A 10,956-nucleotide genomic window follows, 5' to 3' on the forward strand; every position below is an offset into this window, starting at 1 on the left:
CACCTTCTTGAGATGTGCCGCTCATGCACTTGCGTCCAAATTGATGCACTCTTGGAGTGGTAGAGGAAGAATGTCCAATGGTGACAATGGGTTGAATCCATAAACGACCTCGAAGGGGGACTTGCCGGTTGTTGAGTGTCTTGCTCGGTTGTAGGCGAACTCGGCGATTGGTAGGCACTCCACCCACTCCTTGATGTTCTTCTTTATGAGTACTCGAAGTAGAGCGGAGAGTGTGCGGTTGGTAACTTCCGTTTGGCCATCGGTTTGGGGATGGTACGCCGTGGAGAAAAGTAGCTTGATTCCGAGCTTGGCGCATAGGGTCTTCCAAAAGTAGCTAAGGAACTTGACGTCGCGGTCCAAGACGATAGTCTTTGGCACTCCATGTAGACGCAATATTTCCCTACAAAAGAGATTAGCAACATGTGAAGCATCGTCTATCTTGTTGCAAGGAATAAAATGTGCCATTTTTGGGAAACGGTCCACAACGACAAATATCGAATCTTTCCCATTTCGAGTCCTAGGCAAACCAAGTACAAAGTCCATGGTAATGTCTTCCCATGGTTGGTATGGAATTGGTAGAGGCATATAAAGGCCATGAGATTGAGCTTTGGACTTAGCTTTGCGACATGTAGAGCATCGGTTGGTGAAGCGATTGACGTCACGAAACATCTTGGGCCAAAAGTAGTTCTTCGAGAGCGTAGCGAATGTCTTGCCGCGTCCGAAATGTCCCATTAAGCCTCCTCCATGAGATTCCTGCAAAAGCAATAAACGAAGAGAAGACTCGGGGATGCAAAGTTTGTTATCTCTCATAAGATATCCATCTTTGATGTAATAGCGTTCCCAAGAAGTGTGCATCAAACACTTGGCATAAGGAGTAGCAAAAGTAGGGTCATGCTCATACAAGTCTTTCATATGCTCAAAGCCAATGACATCTAACTCAAGTTTGGTAACAAGCAGGCATATGCGGGAAAGAGCATCCGCTACAACGTTTTCCTTACCTTTGATGTACTTGATGACATAAGTAAAAGACTCAATAAATTCACTCCATTTAGCATGTCACTTGTTCAACTTGGTTTGACCCTTAAGATACTTGAGAGTCTCATGATCGGTATGAATGATAAACTCATGGGGACGAAGGTAATGTTCCCATTCATGCAAAATGCGCACTAAAGCATATAGCTCTTTGTCATAGATGGGGTAATTGAGTTGCGCTCCGGAAAGTTTCTCACTAAAGTAAGATATGGGGCGCTTCTCTTGCATTAACACACCTCCTATGCCATTACCACTAGCACTGGAATGAATCTCAAAAGGCTTGTCGAAGTTGGGTAAAGCGAGCACGGGAGCATGAGTAAGCAAATTCTTAAGCTCATTGAATGCGGTATCTTGGGATGGTCCCCAAACAAAAGGCGCATTCTTCTTGCTCAAAGCATGGAAAGGAGAAGCAATGGTGCTAAAGTCCTTCACAAAGCGACGATAGATACCTGCAAGGCTAAGAAAACTACGCACTTGATGCAAATTGGTTGGTTGTGGCCAATTCTTGATAACATTAATCTTGGACTCATAAACATGAACACCCGTAGAGGAAACAACAAAACCCAAGAAAACGAGCTTGTCAACGCCAAAAAGGCATTTCTCCATATTAGCATAGAGATGCTCTTTTCGAAGAGTTTGCAAAATGGTTCGGACATGGGTGACATGCTCTTTGAGAGACGTGCTAAAAACAAGGATGTCATCAAAGTAGACCACAACAAATATACCAATGTAAGGGCGAAATAAATGATTCATAAGACGCATAAAGGTACCGGTGCTTCCAAAAGACCCATGGGCATAACTAACCACTCATACAAGCCAACCTTGGTTTTGAAAGCGGTTTTCCATTCATCACCCTCTTATATGCGGATTTGATAGTAACCACTCTTAAGATCAATTTTTGAAAAGATAGTGGCACCACTAAGTTCATCAAGCATATCGTCTAGGCGTGGAATGGGATACCTATAGCGAACGGTGATAGCATTGATAGGTCTACAATCAGAGCACATGCAAAAGGTACCGTCACATTTTGGCACAAGAATGACCGGGACGGCACAAGGGCTCAAACTTTCATGCACATGTCCATGGTCTATGAGATGCTTTACTTGCCTTTGTATTTCTTTGGTTTCTTTGGGGTTGATGCGGTAGGGAGCTTTGTTCAGAAGCGGTGCTCCGGGGATGAGGTCGATGCGGTGATCAATGCCTCGTAGTGGAGGTAGTCCCGGAGGTAGCTCATTGGGGAAAACATCGTGAAATTCCTGCAAAAGAGAAGATAACACTAGAGGAAGAGTGTGAGAAGTGTTAGTTTGTGGTGCATTGTCCTTGCACACGAGGACGTAGTGTAGGACACTAGATGGGTTCTCACACACTCCTCTTATCTCACATTTGGTGGCAAATAGGACTAGGTTCTTCTTTTCGCTCATCGTGGAGGTGTTCGATTTGGGCTTTTGGCGCTCACTCTCTTTTTGGTGGCTCGCTCTCTCACTATGGTCTCCACGATGGGTGGTTTGCTTGTCGGCGATCACTTGACTTGGAGACATGGGACGAAGTACATACTCCTTGCCCTTCATCTTGAAGATGTAGTGGTTCGTTCGGCCGTTGTGGATGACTCCTCTATCGAATTGCCATGGGTGTCCAAGGAGAGGATGGCAAATGGTCATTGGAACGATGTCGCACTCCAAGATGTCTTCGTAGGCACCAATTTTGAAGGAGACTTGTACTCGGTGCTCGACTTGGATGGTGCCGGAGTCGCTAAGCCATTGCACTTTGTATGGATGTGGATGCTTCGTCTTGGGCAATTGGAGCTTGGAGCAAAGTTCTTCGCTTGCGAGATTATGACAACTCCCTCCATCGATGATGACCTTGACGGATCGTCCATTGATGTCGGCCTTGGTGTGGAATATGTGGCATCGTTGGTCCTCTTCTTGATGATGTTGGAGATCAAGACCTTGGAGACAACAAGGGGGGACTTGAATCTTCATCGCAAAATACTTGTTCCTCTTCATCGTTCACTTGCCGGTGCATGGCGACTTGCTAGATGGCGTCCATTTCTTCTTCACTCATCGAATCGTAGGTGTCGTCGTCATTGAGGATCATGGTTCACTTGTTGGTGCACTCATATGACTTGTGGCCTCCGCCCCCGCAAGTGAAACATTTGAAGGAACTCATCTTGACGGTCTCATCGGTTGGAGTTGATGATGATGAAGCTCTCGGCTTGAAGTTGCTCATAGTAATAGGATGACTTGGAGTTGACAAAGCTTTCTTGGAACTCGACTTGTCGATGGTGCTAGTAGAAGGCTTGGTAGTCGGTGTTGGAGTCGTTGAAGCTTGGTTGTTGGAGAAGTCGTATGACTTGGATGAGAACTTGGCATACTTGAAATCATCTTGCACTTGGTGTTCCGCTTTGGTAGCTTGGTGCACTAGCTCGATGAGGTTCGAGTATGGTTGGAAGTCGGCGATCTTCTTGATAGGATGGTTGAGTCCATTCAAGAAACGTGCCATTGTTTGCTCATAATCTTTCGTGACATTGGAACTTATCATGGCAATCTCCATCTCCTTGTAGTACTCTTCAACGCTCTTGGTTCCTTGCTTGAGTAGTTGGAGTTTCTTGAAGAGGTCGCGGTTGTAGTAGTAGGCACAAAATGTGCTCTCATGACATCCTTCATTTTTGCCCAAGTGGTGATGGGCGGTTCACCTCTTGCCTCACGGCGCTCGATGACTTGTTCCCACCAAATGAGGACATAGTCTTGGAACTCAAGGGATGCCATCACGATCTTCTTCTCTTCTTCATAATTGTGCAAATGGAAGATCTTGTCAACTTTCAATGCCCATTGAAGGTACTCTTCGGGATCGTTGCTTCCATTGAACTTGGGCATGGTGAACTTTAGCTTGCCATAGCGTTGCTCTTCATTGTGTTGGGGTCGAGGATGATGACGCCCGTGTTGTAGATGATTGTCAAGCTCGTGTCGCTCTTGGTGAGGAGGGTTTTCAACCTCATGTTGCTCTTGTTGTGGAGGATCTCTATTGTCTTCATGCTCTTGATGAACTTGTTGTTCTTGATGTGCTTGCGGAGGAGCTTGTCAAGCTCTAGGATGAGCTTGAGGAACTTGACGATGCACGCAAGCTTGAAATCTCCATTCTTGAATTTCTTCACAAAATGATTCTTCTTGTTATTGAGCTTGTCAGCCTCGGTTGGCTACGGCTCTACTTGAATCTTGGAGGGCTTGTTGCGCCACAAGTTCTTGAGCTTCACGGAGTTGTTTTTCTTGGCGTTGTGCCTCAGCGTCTTGTTCAAATTGGTGTCGACACGCTCGCTCTTCCTCTTCATGTTGGCATTTTCGTTGCCGTTCTCGTGCTAGCGCAAAGGCCTCTTGAGTTTGACGTTGTCGGCGCTCTTGAGAGTCGTTGTCGCGTAGGGGATTGAGGCTTGCTTGATGATCGTTGCGCGCGGCTCGGCGAAGAGTGTTTGATGTCAGTGTACTTGAGCCGGAGAGTGTGAAGTCAGAGTGTCGGCTTGAGCGAGTCCTTCTTGATGATGACGAAGGGAAAGAAGAGCGGTTGAGCAACAAAGCGCGAATTTCATCCATCCTTGCGTCATTCTCTTGCTTGTGATCGTCGAGCTTTTGGTCGAAGTAGTCCCTTGTACGTTGCTCGCAAAGTCGCAAGTCGGTGGCATGGTTGTCGATGCGTTCACTCATAGCTTATTGCTCTTGATGCAAAGCACGTTGTGCACCAAAGAGGTGACTCTTGGTGACGAAGGAGTTCATGTTGTTGTCTTGCTCCATGACGAGTCGGTTGGTAGAAGTACTTGGCCTATCCATCATTCCAAGACAAATGTGAGTGGTAGAAAGAGAAGAACGAATACCAACTGTACCTTGACAGAAGTTGAAAGTGGATCGAGGATCAATCCAATGTAGGACAAGGAAATAGCACAATTGGTACTAGCTCTTGTCGGTTTCTCACACCTACACAAGTAAAATCTTTTGGTGGAGCTTGGTTAGGATGGTGGCACAAAAATTGATGCAATTGTAAGTGAGCTTCGATAATGTTGGAAAAGATTCGCAAGATGCAATGTAACAAGTAGACCAAGCATATAAGGTACACAGAAACACACACGCAAAAAGATAAGTGGGGTCGTGCAACTAAGGGTGAGCCAAAATGTGGAATCCACAAAAATGCTCTTGTTGCACAACACTAGAGATACGCTAGCACGATTGCACAATAGGCGGATACAAGAACTTGTGCACAACCAACTAAGCAAAAATGCAACGACTTCTATCCCAAGTATACTTTTATGCAAGGTGTTTCTATGATATGATCCAAGACGATCGAGTATGACAATCTTAATGTTGTATGATGCTATGATTCTTGCTTAAAAGCTCTTTGCTTGTCTTTCTTCTTTGCTTATAAGCTTGTTTGGCTCTTTGATGTTGGAGCTCTTTTCTTATGCGATGCTTGACGAACCAAGATAGCAATTGTGTATGCGATGACAACTTTGTGACACAAGAGATGATACCAATATATGCAACAATGATGTATGTATGCTATGGGAAGTATGATCACTAATGTGCACAAGTCTCGTTGCCGGCAATACTCAATGGCTAGTCTCGATGGGTAAGCAACGCAAAGGAGTAAGGCTATGATGGGTATCAATGTAATGGCAAGAGTGATATGTCCAATACCAAGACGAGGTTACGGTCTTGCTTCCAGTATGGTGTCAAAATTGTGGCACGAATACCAAGGTGTAGTCGAGGTGGTCGTTGTTGATGACGATGTAGGACGTGTCCGTGGCGAAGATGAGCAGCGGTGATGTCGATGTCGAACCATACCTAGATAGCCGAAACACAAAAGGATACGGTACCACAACTCAAATTCTCAAACCTCGAAGTAGCAAACGTGTCGGAATGCGAAACGGGTAAGCAAATGGTGGTCGTGTGCGGGAATTGGTGATGGTGTATATTGGTAGGAGTGCATATGCGGAAATGTGGGGCGGTGGTGGTGACTAACTGAAAAAAAAAATCAGTTTCGTCAGGGTCGGTCGGACGTCCGGGATGGGCCGGACATTCGGTCGTCGTCGGACGTCCGGGCTGGGTCGGACATCCGGTGCCTGAGCGATTTTCGGGCACGGGATGAATAGCTAGGGTTCGAGGTGGAGATGGGCGAAAAAGGTGAAATCCGGACGATTTTGTGGATGGAAAGGGTGGGGAAAGGTGGAAAAAGCTAGATCCACTCAAAACAAAGCAAATCCACAGATCCAAACCAAAAAAATCTCAACACACCAACAAATCACAAAAAAATTGGGGCTATTTTTGTGGGGAATTTTCTAATTAGGATGAAAAACAACAAAACAAGGCTAGAAACACAACGGGGAGACTCCGAAATCATGATCAACATGGCTCTGATACCAAGATGATGTGGGGTAGAACCCTAATCACCTGATCTTTCACGAAAGGAGCGGAATCCCACGAAGAACACGAAGAACACAAAGGGGAAAACGGGGGAAACACAAAAGGAGATAAAGAGGAACACTCAAACTAACAAGAACAAGTCACAAAATTGCTAGATCCTCGGATACATAGAACGATACACGGTCCACGGTCAACTAGGGACGATACACGGTAACCGGTCTTCTCCGTGAGGAGGTCTTGAATCCAAGTGGATCTTCTCCGAAGAGGGGCCACGGTCTCTCTCAAGGAGTAGATCCGATATGGATGAGCGAAGCTCTATCTCTCAAAATGAGCTAAACCAACGCTAACCCTAGCTAGAAGGAATAGGTGGAGTATTTGTAGTCTTAGTGCAAAATAGGGGCGAAGGGGTACATGGGCTGCGGCCCAACACGCATCAGCGCACAGGCGTCGGATGTCCGGGGGTCACCGGTCGTCCGGAGGCTCGCCAGGGTCCGGACTTCCGGTGCCTGTCGGACGTCCGTAGTTTCGTCTCGGGTGGTCTTCGGTCGAACGTCCGGTCGGGGTCGGTTGTCCGGGCGTCGGTCGTCCGTTAGGCGTCGGATGTCCGTAGATTTTGTCTTGGTTGTGGAAGCATCGGTCGTCCGGAGGGTCCCAGACGTCCGGAGCCTGGAGGTCGTCGGACGTCCGGTGTTCGTCGGTCGTACGGAGCCTGGGAACTTGTAGCAGTTCTTCTTCTTCCTCTTCATGTCTATCTTCCTCTTCTTCTTCTCCTTGCTCCTTAGCTTCTCCATGATACCTGAGTATGCACAATGTATCCATATGAGGTAGTAGCCATGTCTCATGTGCATCGAAGTGGAAATCTGAGAGGAGTGATGTCACCTCGGTTTCGAGAGCTCTTGCACGTGCTCGTGTCATAGGTCCCAGAGGTGTCGTAGGAGATGTAGTTGGGTCCATGGGGATGACCTTGCGATGCTCCGCATCAACTTCCCACATGAGGACTAGCTTTGGGTTGTTCAAGAAAATGCAGAATGCTCGTTGCAAGCCTTTTGAAGATGAGGCAAGTGTTGTTGTGAGACAAATTCAGAGGCAGGATTTTGTTCGTTCGGGTCGTGAAGGAGGCCACAAGGAGCATACTGAAAAGGTTTGTTTATGTTGTCTTTTCATATTTCTTTGCACTAATGTTCATTGTTAGCTTTTAGTTATTACTGTCTGTAGACATAGGCGACCCTTATTGATTTCATGTGTCCGAAACTTTTTCTTTTTAGTACTAGTGTTTTCCTAGGAGACCTTCTCTGTTTATAGAACCTGAACTTCAAGTGCTACATCACCTGAACTTCTGTGACTTCGATGACTGGCCCTTTTTGTTCCCTTTTGTATTTTAGAGTAGTTTGATATCTGACCTGCTATGTTTACTGTATTTGGACTTCCATTATGTGTCAATTGTGATAGCTGACCTTCTCTGATTATGTAATGTGAACTACTGATTAGGTTTTTGTTTTCTACATGATTTTTGTAGGTTGTTGATGATGGTTCTAGGGTTGAGGAGGATGTTTTACCTGTGCATGAAGCTGCCCCTATTCATGAACCTGCTCCCGCTAGTGATGTATTAGTTGATGAGGTTCATGGAAGTGAAAATAAGTTACCATTTTTCTTGTCCATTTGTCTCATTTTTTAGTTTACTTGTTTGTGCATTTTATCACTATGTGGCCCTTTGTAATGACTTTCTATTCTTGCTACAGAATGATGATGCTAGTGTTCCTCAAGAGAAGGTTGCAGACAAGTCCGTGTCAGGCACCGACTGCTCCGACGAGGTGGACCTGACTGAACGTCAGTCATCCATTAGCGCTGAGGTTTCTGATGCTGAGCAGGGCAAGACAGCTAAGGTTTCTAATGTTGAGTAGGGCAAGACAGCTGGAGATATCAATTTGGAGAAAGATGTCATCGAGGCTGCTATTGAGACTGGTGGTAGTGCTACTGCAGGCCCGGAGAAGTCTCGTGCAGTAGAGCCATCAGTTGTTGTTGATGTTGGTTCTCCAGGTCTTCCTAGTGCAGGAGAACCAATGGTTTTTGTTGTTTCAGATTTTCCATCTGCTCTAGCTGCTGCTTGTGTGTCCTTCCCGACGACGCTGCAATGTCTACTGGAGATGACGATGAAGAGACTGAAAGAGATAGCCTCGGAGAGGAGGTTGATCATTCTAGTGTTGCCACTGGTCTAGGCAAGAATCCATAAAGAGAGGAGCATGCTTCTCTCTTCTTTCCCCATCCCCGTCCCTTTTGTTGTTTGTTTTTGTCCATGATATCCCTCTGAACTGCCTATGTGGTGCAAGTTGAACTTCTTGTTTATTGGTTTTTCATGTGGGTTGTAAATAAAGTTAAGTGAACATGTTTTCTATGTGGGGGAAGGTTTGTAATGCATGGGTTGTGATGTTTATGATCCTGTGGTTTTATCTTTTATGGTGTAGCAGCTGAGATGTCCTTGGGTTTGAATGTTGTGGTTGAATGTTGCTATGAATTAAACTGTCGTGAATCTATGTGCTTGAGTGTTGCTCTTTAATTTCTATTTCTTTTTGCTGAGCAGATAGTGACCTTGCTGTCGTCCGAAAGAAGGTTGATGACTTTTATTACAGTGTAACTAGGCTTAAGAATGATCGTTCCAAGAGGTGAGTGCAGTTGGTCAATATTTTACATCCAACTACCCCCTGTGAATTGCCTGTGGTTTCATACCTGAAGTTCTTTACTCCATGTTGCTGAACTTCTATTTTACTTCCCTGGTGCTGAACTTCTGGCCTTTTCGTACTGCCTATTGTGATATAGCTGAACTTTAGTGCTTGTATGTGTTAGGAACTTCCTGAGTTTCCTGATGCTGAACTTGTTTTACTTTCTATTGCTTGTTTTAGATCAATGATTATGTTCCAAAACAAGGAGTGTGAAGCTTCTGTTGAAGATGTCGCAATATATTTTGCTCCTCGCGGAATGCTTCGATCTAATGTGGCTGAGGTTGCACTCTATTGTCTACGTGTGAAGTACCAGGGATTGGACAAACTCATCCTGCCTTATGGGTTTGTGTAAGTCAACCATATAGTGCTTTCTTTTCTGTATTGTTCCCTATCATTTTAGTTAAAACTTGTTTGTCTCATTTTTTTATTTTCGTCTGTTGGTTTTGTCTGCATTATTTTAGGACAAGATTTTCAAAGGTCAATTGGATTCCCGTGTGAGGAAGTACTTCTTGGCGACTAGTCTAGATAGCATGTATGCACATGATTGTGTACGCAATATCTTGTTCTTTTCCTCTGTATTAGTTTTGCACTGTGATCCACTGTGTTAATATTGTTTTATTTTTCTTTGTACCGTTTGATATTAATTCTTAGTTTTTAATGATTCGTGTGTTTATGTTGCTTCAGGTTGTTTTCCCCACTTTTGACCCACCTGAAATTCCTGCTTCCATGGATGGTGTTGGTCACTGGGTTTTGATATTTCTTGACCTGAAGAATTCAAGGTTCCAGCTTCTCGACTCCTACTATGGACCAGACGGTGACTGTGCGGTATGCCTGTTTCGGTGGATGACTGATAACATCAAGAAGCTTTGGAACGATGCCAGCAACGACAGGGAGACACCCTTCAGTCCTCTTTCTATTGATAATTTCCCTTTGGATTGGATTGATGTCCCCCAGCAGACTAACAAGTATGAGTTCCACTTTTCTCTTTATCACTTCTGTTTAACTATAGTTGTACTTGAGTTGCGACGTCTTTTATTCATTGGCTTTCTTTTTTGTTCTAACACTATTCTTTTTTTGTGTTTGATGGGAGTATCGACTGCGGATTCTTCACGCTTACGAATGTTAATTTGTATCATGATGGGGTTCTTGCAAATTATTCCCATGAAAATATCACGGATATCAGGAAGAGTCTTGGAACTTGGACTGCTTACATGTACTGCATCTTTTATTCTACATGAACTTCATTTTTTCTTGAACTTGAACTTTTGCTTGAGATCTGGCTGGGCTGCTGGTTTCAGATGGAGAGGAGCATTTCTCGTACATGAACTTCATTTTTATCTTTTTTTATTTTGCTTGTGTGTTTTCTTTCAGTATTTTTTTTCTTCCATTGCTTACTTGGACACGAGCATTTCTTCTACTTGAAACTTCAGAGATGACGCCTTTCTATGCTTTTGTTAGCTGTAGTTGAATGTTTTCTAGTTCATCAGTTTATCTTGAACTGTGCCTTTGGTTGTGCCTGAACTTTATTTAGTTTTTAAATGCAACTAATTTTTTAGGCCAGCTTGAGTAGTAACCATGTCATATATATTAGTTGCACTTCACATTATGCTATGCATGAACTTCAGTTATATTTAATGGTGTTTTTACTCTTCCTTTTCTTTGACAGTGGATCCGTTGGACTTGACCGATTACCACTACTCATTCCTCGGGTCACAGGACTACCAGCCTAGGGAGGAATCGATGAGTACAACTCCGAGAGAAGATGATAGACCTCGAACCCTTGTTCCTTCCAAGTTGGCTAA

Source organism: Triticum urartu, chromosome 2A (genome assembly GCF_056163025.1).
Source record: "Triticum urartu cultivar PI428250 chromosome 2A, HENAU_Tu73, whole genome shotgun sequence".
Lineage (NCBI taxonomy): Eukaryota > Viridiplantae > Streptophyta > Magnoliopsida > Poales > Poaceae > Triticum > Triticum urartu.